The 18,891-nt window shown below is 46.2% G+C and overlaps 1 long non-coding RNA gene across 1 annotated transcript; it reads right to left on the bottom strand.

Annotated features, from left to right (window-relative positions):
• Positions 1 to 5,110: 5,110 nt before the first annotated feature.
• Gm31078 lies at positions 5,111 to 10,506 on the bottom strand. Its single transcript, XR_373900.3, has 3 exons — positions 10,476 to 10,506; positions 10,303 to 10,366; positions 5,111 to 7,063 (listed from the first exon to the last, which is right to left on the bottom strand). It is a non-coding gene; the product is annotated as a predicted gene, 31078 (long non-coding RNA).
• Between the last annotated feature and the right edge of the window lie 8,385 nt (positions 10,507 to 18,891).

Genomic DNA, 18,891 nt, shown 5'->3' with positions numbered 1-18,891 from the left:
AGCGAATATGTAAGAAGTTTCCAGAGGTCTCTGATAAGAAGGCAAAAGGCAGCTTCCCCAGGCCTCCTCATCCTCCAGGCAGAGCTGCCCCCAGAGGCGCTTCTGGAGCCACAGAGATCAAATTACTAAGCCATTTTCTGCCTCCTACTCAGCTGGGTTTTAAACTTGTAGAATCTGCTGCTTTCAACGTCTAGAGCTGCACTGATCTCCCCTCTCTCCCGGGGTGGGGTGGCTGTGCCTCAGATCACATGTCAGAACCAGGAAGTATTTTTAGAAACAAGAGAAAAGGAATAAAAGAAAGAAACCCCTCTCTTGGGTGAATGGTGTGGGTCTTGTGCTCTTGGTGAATGGTGTCGATCTTGGGGAAAATGGCTCATCAGGGTAAATGCCTTTTTCTCTGATGCTTTAAGTGTCCTCCTGCCTCAGACAGCAGGTTATTAAGGTAATGTTACCCTTTATTGCTGAGAAGCAGTGTAAATAGACGCCCGGACTACGGAGATTACCTGCTTTCAAGCTGCAGAAATGAGACACTTTCTCTTACAATTTCCCTTTCCACCAAATAGCACAGTTTATTTACTGAGGGTAGCAGTCTCTGGCTCCTAATGGCCACACCCATCTGCTCAGAGAGAAGAAGACAAAAGTGTAGCCTCTGTTAGTTAGCATGGGCAGATTTTGAGTTTCCTTCCTCTCGTGTTCTGCATGTGCTCACTGTTGCCCTGAAGTCCTCCACAGGGATCAAGAGCACTCCATTTGGGGGAGGGGGGGGCTGCTCTCCATTAATGGAGGAGGCAGACCATTGTCCTAGGAACCTCTGATCCAGAAGAGAAGGCCCAGCCAGTTGCCTTTGAAGAGCTCCTGGCTGATGAGGAAGGCATAGCCCTAATATAAGGAAACGTATACAGGTCTATACACATGTTCATATATGTTTATGTACACGCTTGCATGTACAAACACAGATATCAGCCGGGCGTGGTGGCGCACGCCTTTAATCCCAGCACTCGGGAGGCAGAGGCAGGTGGATTTCTGAGTTCGAGGCCAGCCTGGTCTACAAAGTGAGTTCCAGGACAGCCAGGGCTATAGAGAAACCCTGTCTCAAAACCCCCCCCCCCAAAAAAAAACCACAGATATCTATGCAAATGTGTGCGTGCACATGTATACACATGCACATATATACACATGTACACGCATGCATGCATATACAGATGTATGCATATATACCACACACATGAATGTTCATATATGCACCTATACACGTGCATATGCACATATATACATATGCAATACACATACATATATACATATTCATGCATGCATATGCACACATTGCTACCAGATATGTATTAACACATACACATATGTATACATTAAAAACAGGAGCATGACATTTGATGTACAAAGTGAGATTGACAGGATATACATAGTATTTGCTAACTCAAACTATGACGCTAATGCTGGGTAAAGGGGTATTTTTACAAGATTTTATTCAGTTCTATTTTATATGTGTGTTTTGCCTACCTGCATACTGTGTACCATGTGCACGCAACACCCATAGAGGCCACAAGGGGCATCAGATCCCCTAGAACGAGAGCTAGTTGGTTGTGACCTGCCACATAGGAGCTAGAAACTGAACCCCAGATCCTCTGCAAGAGCAGCCGGTGATCTTAACCACTGACCAAACCCTCTTGTCCAAAGAGGTCTTTTATAAAATTAAGACAAGGTCTCAGTTTATAGCTCAGGCTGGCCTTGAACTCATGATCCTTTCTCAAGTGGCAGGTATCTGTCACCAGGCCTGAGAGAAGCAGTCTTAGAGAGTTTCCAGGTCTCTGTGTGTGTCAGGACATACATACTCTGAGCACTTTGAGACAGGCTACCATCAGAAATTCTGCCCGCTCCTTCCAGGCAGGGATTCCGTCAAAAAACCAAAGCACAAAAGCTTTTCCCAGCCCACTGTAACAGCATAAACAAGTTTGAAGTAACTTCCAATCTCTTTTCTATTGTAAGTTCCGTATATTGAATAAAATAGCAATTCGCCACATTGCAAATCTCACCACTGCCGGATGCCAGTGCTGGCAGAGGTTCGCTTGTTTACTGTACAGCACACCCAGTGAGGCTGTCTCTCAGCGGAGCAGCAATGGGGTGATTCCAAACAGCTGCAAGCCGTAAGCTGAAAGCGAGTTTGGCTAATCTTCCAGGGGGTTGTGTGACGTGGCAGAAACTGGTTCCAGATGTCAGAGGTCTTTTCTTTGCTGTCAGGGCCTGGATCGGCTTCTGGACACCCGCTGTCAGGCTGCTGGAACTCAAGGGTGAAGCCATTGTTGCCATTTTGTGCATTTGCAGCTGGCATGGTGACCCTGGACCTGAACTTGCTTTTCGTGAGAAAACTTTCTTCAGCATCTGTTTTTTTGTCTTGTTTTGTTTTTCTCTCTTTGTTTAGAGGTACAGTCTCATTATTTAGCCCAGGCTAGCTTCAAACTCACAATCTCCTATTTAGCCCAGGCTAGCTTCAAACTCAAAATCTCCCCTGACTAGTGTCCCCGAATGCTAGAATTACAGGTACAAACCCCATGCCCAGCTTTAAAATCAGGACTTTCTAAACCTATCACTGACCATGGATATGTGTCTATGCAAGGCCCTATTCCATCCTGTCTCATTTCTAGCCTAGAATGGGCTGTGAAGGCCTGGAGCCCCTTACTGCTCCCCTTTGTCTGAGAATTACTGTGAGCACAGCCTCTCAGCTGGTGCCAGGCACATGCGTAGCCGGGCTGTCTGCTTAGGCCCTTCAGTCCTATCTTTGGCATCGAGGTGGGCCCTGCCTGGGTCCCAGCCACCCGGCTGGCTGCTACAGTTCAGATTTCCAGCACTTGGGCCTAATCCCAGTCTCACGCCTCACAAGGAGCTGGCTGGTTCCTGTTAGCGGTTCAGTCTACCCCTAACAGCCAGCACTGTGGCTGCCAAGAGCTCATGAAACCCAATTCCCTCTTGGCCTCTTCTGCTCAGACCCTCCTGGATAGCTTTTCGGGCTTGGAAACAGACGGCGTGTCCCTTGGACTTGTCTGTGGTCGCTTGGGGAAGGGCTGTGTCTGGCCCAGATGCTCTGATTCATAGTAGCCCTTCCCCCAAGCCTCTAGAACAACTGGCTCTCATCTGGAATTCTGATAATGCTAGCCCCTTTTTGGAATAATTCCTAATGGCCTTGACCTGTGCTAAACAAAACAAAGAAATCTTATCAAGTGAGGAGGCTTTCAGAAAACTGTATCTGTCTTCGAAATCTTCAAAGTAAAAAGTTCCCAAGAACATTCTAGAAGATCACATTCTAGATCATTCTAGATCATTCTAGAAGACCCTGCCCCCTCTGCCTTCCAGCGGCTTAGCTCAAGTCAGAGAGGATTTGAGAGATTTACAACAAGGCCTTTTTCAAAGGTGTTGCTCTGGCTAACTTTGAGACCTGCAAAAGAATGCTTGGCCCCAGAGCAGGCTGGTCTGGTTAAATGCAGTTACACAAATGGTCCACCCACTCACAAGAGACACAGACTATAGCCACACTTCTGCGTGTTTCTTTCATTAAGTCCTTCTGCCAGGGTGATAACACTAGTAGCTGTGCACTTGTGTGATGTCAGGTTAGTGACATTCAACTGCCAATGGCTTGTTACTTACGAACGAAATTTAATCTTTCAAAACTCCTTCTCTTTGAATCACTAATAATTTTTACTGATCAAAATGCTTGCAGAAACATAATTCATGAGCTGGCCATTGTTTCCTTGCTATGGAAAATTAGTCAGCAGCTGTTAAGCGGATCCACACCATCAACAATAACTTTGAATTGTGTGGTCTTCCACCACTTTGTTTATTTCCCATAGATAGAATCAATATAAACGTCCTACATCAAGATTTGTGTTTGTTCATTTCCGGCACATGCAAAAGAAATAAAACAGCCCTCCCAACAGACACTTTGCTATTCTGATAGCTTTGTTGTATTCAGGAGATTTTAGAAATAAGTCACTTACTTATTTTGATATTATTATTAATAAAAAAGTTGTTATAGCTTCAAATTCTCTTTTGGTCAGATTCAATTACAAATAAATAGGTGTTGGAGGCCTGAGATCTCAGAGAGAAGAGGCAGTGGCTATATGGTTGAGCCAGTTCCCTGGGGTTGTCCTAAGAACCCCTTGGCAACACAGCACAATTTGAAAAAGGCAGCTTTGTAGATGACATGGGATTCCAACCCTAACGAAACACCTAAATTCTTTAAGTCATAGTGTGGGACCCCAGCATGTGCAGGTCTGGACTCCCAGAGGGAGTTATTTTCACTAAAAACTACATTATTGTGTATGTGTGTGCATGTGTACATATGCACACATGTAGAGGCCGGAAGACAACTTTTGCGGAGTCAGTTCTTGCCTCCTACCACGTGGATTCCAAGCATCAGATAGCATTGCTCCAGCTATGCTTGATACCAGCTGCTTGCTGTAATTTTCCTAGAGCACTACTTTATAGTCTCTTGCCGTGGCACCAGGGCCGCCAGTGGGCAGTGTCTTCCTCAGCCACCCTCCCCTTTATTTCTTTCTCATTGGCCTGGGACTCAGGGTTCAGCTAGAATAGCTGGGCAACAGGCCCTTGGGACCCTCCTGTCTCTGCCTCTCCAGTTCTGGGTTACAGGCACATGCTGCTGGGTCCAGCTTTTTACCTGGGCACTGGCAATCCAAACCCGGGTCCCCATGCTTGTTCAGCAAGCACTTTATTGACTGAGCATCTCCCTAGCCCACCCCAGCTCCTTAAAAACCACAGCTTGGAGCCTAGCCTTGTGGGTGCCATCAGCTTTGATGGAGAGAAGCCCTTAGGGTGGGAAATACTTTCAGTAATGTGTTGCTCTCTTAGACTGCTGGGATGAATGTGTTACCCAAGGCCATCTACAGTCCCGACTAGGATTTTTGGAAAACTGTGAAGAAATACACACACACACACACACACACACACACACACACACACTAAGTCTGTTTCTTGGCTCTCACAGACACTCTGACTTGTCCTGAGTGTTTTTAAAAATTTTATTACTCCTTCATTTGGGGAACAAATTAAAGTTGTGTGTTGATTTCTATGGCATCGACAAACACAGAGAAAGCCTCCTGAAAGTATGGCTCTGTTTCCTGTTATGGACACTCGCCAACAACCACACAGAAAGCAAAATATCCTTAAGAGTGCTACAGTGTACAAGGTTTGCTCAAACTATTGCTTTAAATTCCATTTCTCTTTTAAATTCACCCAGGACCATGTAAAGTCACTTACTTACAAAGGGCACTGACACCCAATACCATGTAAAGTCACTTACAAAGGGCACTGACACCCAATACCATGTAAAGTCACTTACAAAGGGCACTCACAGAGACACAGCCTCTCCTTTTACAGAAAGAACAGGGCTCCAGTAAAAGTGTCACACTCTGGCCAAGGGTGGAGGAACCCTGTGTTCTGTTCCTATACAGTCTCATTTTGGGTCCTCCTGAAGACAGCTGTAGTGCATCTGAGAGGCTGTTCCTGAGGGTGTCTCAGAGGTAGCTTCAGTTAGAGGCTGGGTCTCCTGAGAAGGTCATCGTTGAGAAAATGCTTTCCCAACAGCACTGCTCTCCCACACCTGATGTGACCCTGTCACACAGGCGAGGAAGGACCAAAGCCAGAGAACAAGAATTGAGGAAAGCAGGTCTCTGAGTTTCCTCTAGTGACATAGCACAGTGCTACACACCCATTAGCCTAACAGAAATGCACACTTTCAGAGTTCTGGAGGCAAGAAGCACAAAGTCAGAGGGGAAGTCCATCCCACACTTCAATTCATGGCTTGTGGATGAATCATCCAATCTGTCTCAAACACAGAGAATGTGTTTCTCTGTCTCCTCTCTCCTCCCTTTTCACCCCCACCTTTCTTCTATTCCTTTCTTGTTGAATTCAGACCCCACTATGATCAAGAATGATTCAGTCTTGAAATCCTTAACAATCACACCTACACTGACCCCTTTTGCAGACAGGCTCTGTCACATTTTTTCCCCTCCTATATGTAGTACTTAGCACCATGGATTCAGCACAGGTCAGGGGAAATCTAGAAAACCCAAACAAAGAAGGCAAGAAACACTTCTCTAACACCGCAGAAGCAGATGAAACTGACACTATTAGGTTGTGTCCAGGGTTGTGTCTGTCCGGGCTTTGGGAGTTGGGCAGGCTCTTTTGCAGAGATCCCCAGCCCCTTGTAAAGTACGACGTCCTGCAGTTCCACACAGCCTGTCTCCTAGCTGGTTCTTCAATGTGCTCACGAGTAAGCCTGAGGGGACCAGCTGCATTTAACTTCCTGCAGCTCAAACTAGACATCTTCCAGACCCAAGTGTGATTTCCACACTTGGGTTTAGAATGTATACTTCCTCCTGTGGGAAGTCTGAAAGTCAGCTACATTGTATCATGTTTGACTTGGCTTGAGAAGGAGAGAAAGCTGGCAATGCTTAGGAAAGCCACACCTTTCATTTCTGAGCGTTTCCACAGTCTTAGAGTTCTGGGTTTGGGACAGTTTTCCCTCGTATTTCCCAGTGGTGTAGTTAAGCCTTCAGTGTGTTCACTGGGCTCTCTGCCTCAGGAGCGGCCCACACCCCAGATGCTATGTCCAGGTTCCCCATGACCAAGAGGAAAGTGGGCCAGAGGTGGAAAGTCTTGTAAACCATTATAGCCCCACTCCAGGAAACCTGTGCGACATCTAATTGTGGTGGATAAAGCCGATCTTATTACCCCACACTTCTACATGTGAGGGCTGGGCAAAAGGAAGAGCGTTGCCATGGAAACACAGATCGAGTTCCCAATGGAAAAGTTGTACAATTTTTTTTTCTCTGTGAATATCAATTTATCTAAAATACCAGTTCTGTGAGAGCAGTGGGGTCTTGTGACTGTGGCTCACAGCTGCGTCCTCAGCCCCTCACCCGGGTGTGGCGTGATGAAGCGCTCATTACGCTTCTGATTGTGAATGAAAATGAAGTTGAGTCAGCTTCTTAGCGGAGTTCGGGTTTCCAGCAGCATCCGTGTTCCTGATTCATTTCTAGTAGCCGGGATGAGAGCAGACTAGCACTTCAGTTTCTTTGCTAACAACTAACTATCTAATGAGCTAAAACAATGACTACCACCAAGGGATGCTGCTTCTCAGTGCCCTGTGTTCCCTCCACCCCCCAGGGCTTAGAAAGACCCTCTGACACTACATTAACCTGCTTGGTGAATTCAGGCATTTTGGCTTCATTTCTTTCCTTCCCTTTTTTTTTCAGTGTACATTAATTCGATAAAATAATAGACTTAATTATGACATTTTTATTTTGGATATAATCTATTTTGATCATATTCATACAGACCTCTGACTTCACTATCCTCATTCTCTCTACAGGACAGCTCCCTGCCAAAAATGTGTATACAAACACTCACCCACACACATGCAAACACATATACACTCATGCACACTCGCAGATCCATACACAGCCACACACACACACACACTCATACACACAAACACGCATACACACACACACACACACACACACACACACACACACACACACCCCCTGCCTAAGAAAGCCTGATCAGAACCACCAGCTCAGCAAGGTCTCGGGCAGCCACCTAGTGGTGCCTCTTTATCTCAGCAAGGCCCATCTGCTTCCAAGAGCTGTTGAAGGCAGGGAAAGTAAGGGTGACTTAGCATGTGGCCAGCTCCCTCTTAGATCTTCATAGAAGTCTGTGCCAAAGGCTTCCCAGAGTAAAGCTGGACAACCCAGAATCACCGGAAGGAAGTGATGTCACAGCTTCTTTTCCAGAGCTGCCCCAGGTGGGATGTGAGGGCAGGAGTGAGAGCCAAGGTGGGCAGAGTCCTTGTTTCTCTGGAAATATCAGGATCTGTGAGATTTATTTATCAAACACGCTTTGTCTCAGTTCGGATCTCTCCCTCCAAGTCCTTATGTAGAAAGACACTTTAACAGGGCAGGAGAATGGGGAAGAGGGAGAGTGGGGAGGTGGGAGAGTGGGGAGGCGGGAGAATGGGGAGGCGGGAGAGTGGGGCAGTGGGAGATTGGAGCAGCGGGAGAGTGGGAGGCAGGTGAGATTCACAGCACCTCACGAAGGCTGCAAAATTTCCATGAGAAAAACTCACTGGCAAAGAGCACGACTGGGCCTGTCCCTCCATCCCCAGCAGGCTGAATAGAACTGACTGCAGTAGCTTGACCAGGCACCCTACAGACTCACAGGAACCCCACAGCATCTAAAGGGGGGGACTAGGCACACATTCTACCTCTGGGTGTAGTCTTAAAATGTTAATGAGACTTCAAGAAAGAGTGTGTAGAGCCCCGTGTATCACACACAGTGCATGGGTGCGAAAGCCCAAGTTAGGCGGTGTCATGCTGGAAAGCCTATACCCCATGCACAGCATCAGGAAAAGCTACTAAAAATATTTTTGTGTTACACCCTATTCCCTTTTCTATCTTCTAATATATTCTTTCTGCTTCTAATCCTACCCACCTGTTTCTGCTCTACCCACCAAGCCCCTGTCCCAAGCCTCAAGCCCCCAGAACCCCTCTAGAAGGACCCTTACTTCTGCGGATACAACTGTGAACTGGTGCGATTGCATTACTGGGGAAATTGGGATTTCCCCCCCTCCCAGTGTTTTGATAGAAAACCTATAGGACAGGGAGCTTCCAGAGGAGGAAGATGGAGGAGAGAGCAAGCCACACGGCGGAAGCAGGGTGGGTAGTTTCAAAGAGTGAGGAATCCCAGCCCATCGGGCACAGCATAAGCTAGGCTTTGGTTAGAATTCACAAGAAAAAAGAGGTAGAAAGGAAGGACAGGGCTGTGCTTTTCTTTTTTCCTTCCTTCCTTCCTTCTTTTCTTTTCTTTTCTTTTCTTTTCTTTTCTTTTTTTTTTGACAGGGTTTCTCTGTGTAGCCCTGGCTGTCCTGGAATTCACTCTGTAGACCAGGCTGGCTTCGAACTCAGAAATCCCCCGCCTCTGCCTCCCAAGTGCTGGGACTAAAGACGTGTGCCACTACTTCCCGGCTTGGGCTGTGCTTTTCTAAGTTAGGATCCACAGTGGAAACCCTGCAAGTGACCACACCAAGAGTGGCGTTCTGGAAAGAAAAAGTGTATTACCTTACTGAGGGGATACTATTCCTTCCATCTCAGTCGTGTGCCTTTCTTTAAGTGAATTAGCCTTCCTAAGAGGTGGTCTCTTGACCAAGTGTGTGGCAAAGGCCTGGTTGAATGAACTCTTTAAAAATTACTTTATATGTATGTACTTATTTTGTATGTGTGTGACCTGTGCATGTGCCACAGCACACAAGTGGAGGTCAGAGGGCAGCCTGTGCAGCTGGTCTTTCCTTCTACCATGTATGCTCAGAGGGTTGGACTCAGGTTGTGAAGTCTAGTGGCAAGTCCCTCAGACTGCCACCTCCATCCCTGAATTAAGTATTATACACACACACACACACACACACATACACACACACACACACACACACACACACACACACACACACATATATATACATATATACACACATATATATGTATTATATATATAATTAATTTATATGAGCACACTGTCACTGTCTTCAGACACACCAGAAGAGGGCATCAGATCACATTACAGATGGTTGTGAGCCACCATGTGGTCTCTGGGAATTGAACTCAGGACCTCTGAAAGAGCAGTCAGTGCTCTTAACCACTGAGCCATCTCTCCAGTCCCTTAATTAAGTCTTAAGGCAGGAGACAATGGAGGATAATGTGTTATCATAGCAACAGGTCTAAGGACGCTTCTGTTCTTCTGACTGCTTTTCCTTAGTGGACCTGAACAGAGCTGGAATGTCCATGCTCAGTGGCCTCCCAGACTCTGTAAAACTTGCCCTCAAGAGTCTCTACATTTATTTAAGAGCTAGGTGGGAGCTGGAGAATAGCATAACCATGAAAACCTAGGGATCCAGTTCCAAACTGTCACCAGAAAGGATCCCCCCTCCCCCCATTTCCCTCCCACTCCCTATCTCCCCCCACCCCCACCTCCCCCCTCATCTCCCCCATCCCCCCCCCCCACGCTCAGCTTCCTGTAGAAGTTAGGACAGGTGAGACAAACCATCAGAGCTTATACCCCTTCTGTCATTTCTGGTCTCTGCCCAAGGCAAAACCTAGGACATTTCCCACTTCTTACCAAGGACAAGAGTGTGACAGCTCTGTTTTGGGGTCCCTGCTACTTTTCTGCCTAGCAAATTTCTATTCCCTACCCTTATCAATTGTGGACAAGGAAAAGACTCACCTGAGACAGGGGTGGCTGAGAATATCCATCACCACAGAACCTTCCAAACAGAGCCTGAGGAACCCTGAAAGTTTCCACAGGGTGATAAGCTTTCACAAGTCTCAGGTGCTGTGTCCCAAGACAGGGAATGCTGGGAGAAGGGAAATAAAAATCCCAGCATTAGTAAAACATACATTTCTGGGAATCTCTTCCTTCCATTCCACCCTCCTTTCTGTGAGCACAACCATGAGAGATGCCTCCATGTGACATCACAGTGTGACATCACAATGTGACATCATAGCATGGCATCACATTTCACCACATGCCCTGGCTCCTACAGGTTCAGGCATAGCTCTGTGCACTCCTTTCTCAGCAGCCTTTGGACCTTCACTCCAGACTCTGGGCTTTGCCTGCTGTCATTAGTCATGCCTGCTGCTTTGCTCACCAGAGTCTCCACACAGCAGCATCTCCTGACTACACTGTCCTGCCTCATTTCCTGCCTGGATTGTCCTAACTGTTCTGTGGAAATCATGCATCTCCAAGTGCCAGGTCCAGAGGTCTCATTAGTAACACACCAGGCTTGAGTCACAGCTTTTGGTGTTGAGAGATGTAATTTCATTTTCTTAGAATTGACCTCAGATCATAAACTGAACTCTGCCACATACACAGATACAGAACACGAGGTCCTCTTTACTCAGGGTCAGTTACATAGATTCTGTTTGAACACATGCTCTCTCAGCAATGGCTCCCAAGGTTCCTTTTTATTTCTTGATAGTCATTTGGTCTGTGACTGCAAAGAATATGTGTCTAGGGGCAGAGCTTGTACATTGTACCAGTTGGGGTAGAAGGCAATAAGTAGTCAGCCATTGTGGCATCCTGTCCATATCAGCTTTGGCACCCGCCTCTTCCCACTCAGTTCGTCATCCTGAGCCTTTCTTTTCTTCATTTTATCTGTCTGTCTGTATGTATGCATGTTTATGTGTGTGCATGTGTGTGTGCATGTGTATGCACATGCGTGTGTGTGTGCACGTGTGTGCATGTGTGCGTGTGTATGTGTGTGGTGTAAGAGAAAGGACAAGTAGGGATTTGGTTCTCTTCTTGTAACTCATGGGTTCTGGGACACAGAATCAGGTCATCAGGCTTGCTGGTGGCATCTTTACCCACTGAGCCATCTTTCCAACTCCAGCTTTATTTATTTTATTTTATTTTTTAGGCAGGTTCTCATGACATAACCCTGGCTGGCTTTGAACACACAGAGATCCTCCTGCCTCTGCCTTCCGAGTGCTGGAATTGGGTGTGCATCACCACACCTGCTTCAGCCTTGGGTCTTGATGACCATGTTCCCAGGTCCGTCCGTCCTTGCCCATGTCCTTCCTTCCAGCAGTGCAGCGTCAGAGAGGCACAGCTCTGTGCCATCACCCACAGAGGCACAACAAGCCCCCATGACCTTTCAGGGACTTTAACTCAGGTAAAGTTGTTTTATGGCTTTGCTACAGAAAAGACCTTCAGGATGAGCTAGTGTGGAGCAGAGCTGGGAGCATTAAAGGACATTTGTAATTACACAGGCAAGAAAGAGAGGAGCCTGGGAAAAAGGCAAGTACACCCTGGAGCGAGCAGTGGAGAACTGGGAGGTGTGGGTAGGCAGGGAAGGGGGATGGCAGGGGAAGAAAGTCCCAGGGATAAACAGCCAGGGAGGATGACAAGGAAGATGGGGTTTCCCAGGGTCTCTTAACCCAGAGCACTCTTTCATCCTGGCAGGAGATGTCAGCCCACCTCCATAAAGACCTTTGTTTCTATCCCTCTCTGTCTTCTGACTTCCTCGTACTGCTTGGCCTTTTCCATACTCAGTTCTTTTCCTCCCCCAGCCTATGAGCTCTACTGGCACTAGACATGTCCCCCCCGGACATAGGTGCAGCTCTCTCAGAGAAGATTTCAGGAGTGTGTCTTCACAGTGGCCACACACACTGGTTTGATGGCTTCTGAAGTCACACTGGAAGGATCAATAACATAAACAAAGCCACAGAGTGGTTCCTAGGCACGGGGTAGGATTCCAGCAGAAAAGATAAAGCCCTGGGTCACACACAGGTGACAGGGTGACTTCAGGTTTACTTACTTCCTTATTTTTTTAAACATTTTAAATATATATTTATTTATATTTTATGTGCATTGGTGTTTTGCCTGCATGTATGCCTGTATGAGAGTGTGAGGTCCTGAAATTACAGACAGTTGTGAGCTGTCATGTAGGTGCTGGAAATTGAACCCTGGTCCCCTGAAAGAGCAGTCAGTCCTCTCAACCACTGAGCCACCTCTCCAGTCCCCAAGATATTTATTTACTTATTTATTTTACTGTAAACGAGTTTAGTCTTGTTATACTAGACTGCCAGTAAGTATAACAAGGAGTTGGGCACATACTTAACTATGCATCTTAGGCCTTGAGCATGGTTCACCAATACCAACCACAAGGTTAATGTGAATATGAAAGGAATGCTAGTGTAGGTTAGCAATGCTCTCAGCAAGTGTGAGCTGTGCTGGAATTCTCAATTCTCGGCTTGACTTCTGCCTCCACAGGCCCTCAGTTTTCACTTTGTATTCTGCTTCTTTTCCTGTCCTGACTCCAGCTGTTTTGTGTCTCTTGTTTTCTTTGGAGCCTCAAACATCGCTCCTTTATGTGGCTGTAGAAATTCCTTGAATATTTCCCTGTGAGGTCAGCTGTGCCATCAGTGTAGGCTGTGGCTGCTCCTCACCCAGCAACCATTTTTTTTTTCCTGGAGCTGTGCTTCTCCTGGACACTCTGAGAGGAGAGAATCCTGTGTCTTCTGCTACTGAGCGCTAGTAGCACTCAGATGGCCTGACCACAGTAGGAAAGCATTTCCTCATGTCTGAGCCTGCAGCACAAGCCAGCAGCTTCAGGAGGCAGAAGTTACCACGCATGCCAGTACTCAGCTAGTTTCTATTACGTTACATTTTGCTTTTCAAAATGTGGTTTTATCCCAGTAAGCCAACTCAAAGGCTCAAGAGTAACACCCAGTCTGCAAACCACTGTCTTCCTATGGTACGTTTACTGGGTATGGGAGGGTGGTTGTGGGCATCGTGTCAAAAGATTGGAGACAGATAGATACACATGTGTTCTTGTCCTTTCTCAAAATGCACAGCTTTGGGGATAAAAGGAAGCCTTGTCTTCCAAGCTGTTGTCTCTACAACGTGTTTAAAATAAATCCATTCAGACATTCAGCAGACTTTCTTTTCTCCTCAGCCTTACTACTCCCTGGCTGGGCACAGTGTGCATGGAACATTCTGGAAAGACGGAGCAGTGAGTTTGAAGAACAAAGAAAGAAAACTCTGTCTGTGGTCGCACACGCCATGTGTTCTTCTAGTGGTTCTGACGGTGAATTGGGAGTGAATGAAGAGAGCGAAGGTGAGATCTTTCCAGCATGGAGAGAGCTCAGTAGCCTTTTAAGGGCACAGATGCTGGCCACCAAGCTTGAAAAAGTGATGGTGTCCTGCAGCTGCTGCTCTGCCTCAGCAACACCCAACCCTGGCTCCCTGACTTAGAGCTCAAGGTCACCCACAGTCTCTTCCCTTACCCAGGATGCACTAGGAGACCCTCCCAGTTCCTAGCAAGTGATAGAGGCTCACAGAAAATGGAAAACCCACAGGACAAAGGAGATAGATCCTGGGGTGAGGGTGGGAGTGGGGGTATGGAGGGTAGGGAGTTGGGGGGCTCACATGAGGTGGGGGGGGGAGTCACATGAGGTCAGTGTTCCTTTTCAGTTTGGTTGGCTCCTTCAGCACTTCAGCAAATACTGCAGTGAAGACACAAATAGCATATTATTCCCAGTACTACTGGGGCTGTGGCAATGAACAAAACACGTATAATTCCTGTCTACCTAAGGGCTGATTTCAGAAGTAAGCAAACAGGAACCCATGTTTTTCCACATTTTTAAAGGCATACCATGCTGGATAGTTTTATGTCAACTTGACACAAACTAAAGTCATTTGAGAGGAGGGGAATCTCCATTGAGAAACCGTCTCCATAAGATCAGGCTTCGTGCAAGCCTGAAGGGCATTTTCTTAATGGGTGATTGATGGGAAAGACGAAGCCCATCATGGGTAGTGCCATCCCTGGACTGGTGGTTCTGAGTTCTATAAGAAAGCAGACCAAGCAATCCACGGGGGTGGGGGGCAAACTAATAAGCAGCACCCCTCCATGGCCTCTGCATCAGTTCCTGCCTCCAGGTTCCTGCTCTGTTTTGAGTTCCTGTTTTGACTTTCTTCACTGATGGACTATGGTGTGGAAGGATAAGTGAAATAAATCCTTTTCTCCTCAACTTGCTTTTTGGTCATGGTGTTTTATCGCAGGGATAGAAACCCTAAGATGCATACTTTCTGGTTGGAAAGATATTGTTTTCTTTGCCAGCAGTGTATTCAATTCTTTCCTTTTCCCCCCCGCAAGAGCTCTGTAGGACAATAATTGCAGTGACACCCAAAAAACTAGAAGCCCATGGGCCGGGGGAGACTGCTCAGCAGACAAAAGCATGAGCCCTGAAAACATGCTGCCCTGAGTCTAGTTTCCACAACCAGGTAGAAAACCTAGAGTGGCACAGGTCTGCGAGCCTCACACTCCTACAGCAAGATGGAGGTGGAGCCAGGAGAAGCACCTGGGGATGCTCCAGCCGGTTAGTCTAAAGGGCACAGCGCAACAGAAGCAAGAGAGGCCCTGTCTGAATGAGGAAGAAGGTGCTAACTATATCCTGAAGGCAGTCACCTGACCGCCACACCTGAACTGTGGTACCTTGTGCACCCAAATATACCTTCCTCCCCACCTCACCCCAAAATAAAGCTTGATGTTGTCTCAAGGCTTGAATGCAGGGGCTGGAGAGATGCTCAGCGGTGAAGAGCACTTGTTCTTCTAGAAGACCTGAGTTCAGTTCCCAGCGCCCATGTGGAGGCTCAGGGACAGCTGTAACTCCAGTCCCAGGGCATCCGATGTCTTCTTCTTACCTCCCTGGGTACCAGACATTCACATGGTGCACAGACATACTTGTAGGCAAAACTCCTATACACAAAACAGCAGATAAATCCAGAAGTACAAAATTAAAAATACTTAGATACAGCCAAGAAAATGTTCCTAATAAGTGTTACCAAACACACACACACACACACACACACACACACACACACAGAGAGAGAGAGAGAGAGAGAGAGAGAGAGAGAGAGAGAGAGAGATGACTTTACCGCAGTCTCCAGTTTTGCTTTCGTCATTCTCCCTTCTAACAATAGGGAGAATTCCTACTAAAGGGGAGATTCACGTTTATTTAACTAAGTGGAGGCTGTCTTTTTAGACAAGTGTCTTTTAATGAGCTCCGAGAGATGTTAATATGAAATATCAGCTGTTGACTGTTTTACAGTGGTGGTGGCTGTATGTACATCCTTTTCCAGATGGGACGTCTGCCTTCAGAGTATAGAACAACTTTTCTTAGTCAATCAGATTTATCCTAATCGTCCATTATCCCTCTTACCAGGTTCATTGTAACCAGATGCACCATTTCCAACCGTAGTCATCATTCTTAATAAAAGTCCAGTGGCGTGTTTTCTTCCCTTTCATCTCGTTAAAAATCAAGCCTAGCTGTGGCCCATTAACTGTGTCTTATAATCTACTAATGCATTGTCTTGCCAGTAGTTTGAATAATGCTGACATAAATAACAAATATGCAAACAAAAGACATTCACAGGGTGGGGAGTGCTGGAGTACATAAAAGAAAGACACAGGAGACAGCTGTGGGGAGGGATAAGGTTCTGAGTGGAAGTGCGTACCGACATGAGCATGGCCAGGCCAAGTTACCAGTGGGAGCGGCAGAGCTTTTCCCTGGACAGACTCAGGCAAATGTCAGAGCCTTCCTCTGGTCCAACTGAGTGCTGAGGAATGGTGAGCCTTTAGCTAAAACCAGTGAATGCAGAAACTGTCAACTATAGCTTCCTCCTCCTCAATATTTACAGCTTGAGACTGCTCCCCTACACACACACCTCCTACCCAGATTACTGAATCTGCTTCCTTATTCTGCTGTACACAGTAAACCTACCCCCTCACTCAGTGATAGAAAATAAACAGACTGAGTTCTGGGTCTCCATCAGAATGCATGGTCCACTCAAGCCTAGCCTTTCAGTATGGGTGCCTGAATTCTTTTATTACCTAGTTACCCCAGTCAGGTCAAGGTCTAAGGCTCTGCAGGTCTTAGGGGCAACAGCAAGGGACAGGATAGAGCAATTGGGGCAGTATTAGATTAACTGTCTCACAAGGTGACTCTAGTTCAGAACACAGTTATTATATTGGTGTATGCCTATGACCTCAGCATGCAGGAGGATCAGGAACGCAAGGCCATCGTGACTTTGAAGTCAGCCTGGGTCTCAGAAAGTGAAACAAAATGAATGAACCAATCAAAAACGGTGTAGACTTGAAATTTGCTAATGATGGAGCTAAAGGATACACACACATGAGGATTCTACACACAGAGAGACACACATACACACAGGATCCTACACACACACACACACACACACACACACACACACACACACACACAGAGGAGGATTCTACACACAGAGAGACACACATAGACACAGGTAACCACACACACACACACACACACACACACACACACACACACAGAGGATTCTACACACAGAGAGACACACAAACACATAGGATCCTACACACACACACACACACACACACACACAGAGGATTCTACACACACAGAGAAACACATACACACAAGATCCTACACACACACACAGAGGATTCTACACTCAGAGAGACACACACACACATGTACAAAATTCTCTTTTTTTATTACTAAAGATTGGTTTATTTATTTCATGTATGTGGGTACACTGTCGCTGTCTTCAGATACCAAAAGAGGGCATCAGATGCCCACTACAGATGGTTGTGAGTCATCATGTAGTTGCTGGGATTTGAACTCAGGACCTCTGGAGGAGCAGTCAGTGCTCTTAACTGCTGAGTCATCTCTCCAGCCCCACTTACAGGATCCTATACACACACACACACACACACACACACACACACACACACACAAAACACATGAGCACACACAATGGTTAACTGCAATATGATAGATATTAACTAGCTTGACTGTGGTAATCATTTTATAATGTCTCCATATATCAAGGCTTCAAGGATACTCCTTAGACAATACAGCTTTGTCAATTGTACTTCAATAAAGATGAAAAGTTATTTTCTATATGATAGACTATTCCCAGGGTATTTATTCCTATAAATAAAACCAACAGCCAACAGGCTAAAATGTCTTAAGAATTTTGACATTCTACAGTATTTGCTGGTGTGATATTGCTCATTCCTTCCTGCTTGGTACAGGAATTGGCCCCATAGGCTCATGCATTTAAGTTAGTTGATTTCTAACTGCTTGACATTTTAGCCCATGGGGTCTACCCAACAGAAGTCAGTTGCAGGTACACGTCCTGGGGTTCCTATCGTGTTTTGTTCTCTTCCCTGGCTCCCTCCCCTCACCCCAGTGCCTCTTGTCTACCATGAGGTTTGTTCTACCACATGCTTCCTGCTCGGTCACTCTGCCTCACTACACAAAACTGAGTCACCGAGGGACTGTGGACTGAAATTCTGAGGGAAATCCTTTAGTTTCTCTCAGGTACTCAATGACTCCTGAAGAGCTGGCACATCTGGCAGTTCCTTGTGGGTATTGTTGGACCACATTTGTGCCAACCTTAACATCTTATTTGCTTGTTGCAATTTAACACTTTTTACTTATTTGTTGCAGTTTCTGATACTAGGACTTAAACCTGGCACCCTGCACATACTAGTAAGCACTTTCTTATTGAACTTTCACACACATTAGGAAAGGGGTCTACAGCTGTATCCTCTGTCCTTTTTATTAATAATTTTCACCTTAATTTTTTTTGCCAATTTTAAAAGTCTTCCTTTCTTCTTTTCTGCATTGGTGTTTTGCCTGCATGTATGCTTGTGTGACGGTGTCAGATCATGGAGTTACAGACAGTAGTGAGCTGCCATGTGGTTGCTGGAAAGTGAACTCACATCCTCTGGAAGAAGTCAGTGCTCTTAACCTCTGAGCCATCTCTCCAGCTCTGTTGTCTTTTTTTTTTTTAGAGACAGGGTTTCTCTGTGTAGCAGCTGTCCTGGAACTTGCTCTGTAGACTAGGCTGGCCTCAAACTCAGAGATCTGCCTGCTTTAGCCTCCCAGGTGCTGAGATTAAAGGCGTGTGCCACCACCGCCCAGCTAGTTTTTGCCAAATTTTTATTAGAAGATTTAAATTTACATGGTGAGAACTAATGAAAGATCAAACGGACCCCAAGATCAAAATAAAGTGAAATTCAATGGAAATAATCAAATGCATAGAAACACGCAGAAACAGCACGCAGGGTGTTTCCAGTGCTAAGAACAGGAGGAAATTACATCTGGAAACACACAGAATACAACTGGGAATTTATAATCTCCCATAAATGGTCAGATTACTTTTAAATTTTGAGACAGATTGACTAAATTGACCAGCTGGGCTTGAACTTACTTTGCAGCCCCAGTTTGGAACTTGGTATCCTCC

The sequence above is a fragment of the Mus musculus genome, chromosome 1, assembly GCF_000001635.26.
Source record: "Mus musculus strain C57BL/6J chromosome 1, GRCm38.p6 C57BL/6J".
Lineage (NCBI taxonomy): Eukaryota > Metazoa > Chordata > Mammalia > Rodentia > Muridae > Mus > Mus musculus.
Note: the sequence above shows the minus strand (reverse complement) of the source record. Positions and strands in the feature narration are given on the sequence as shown.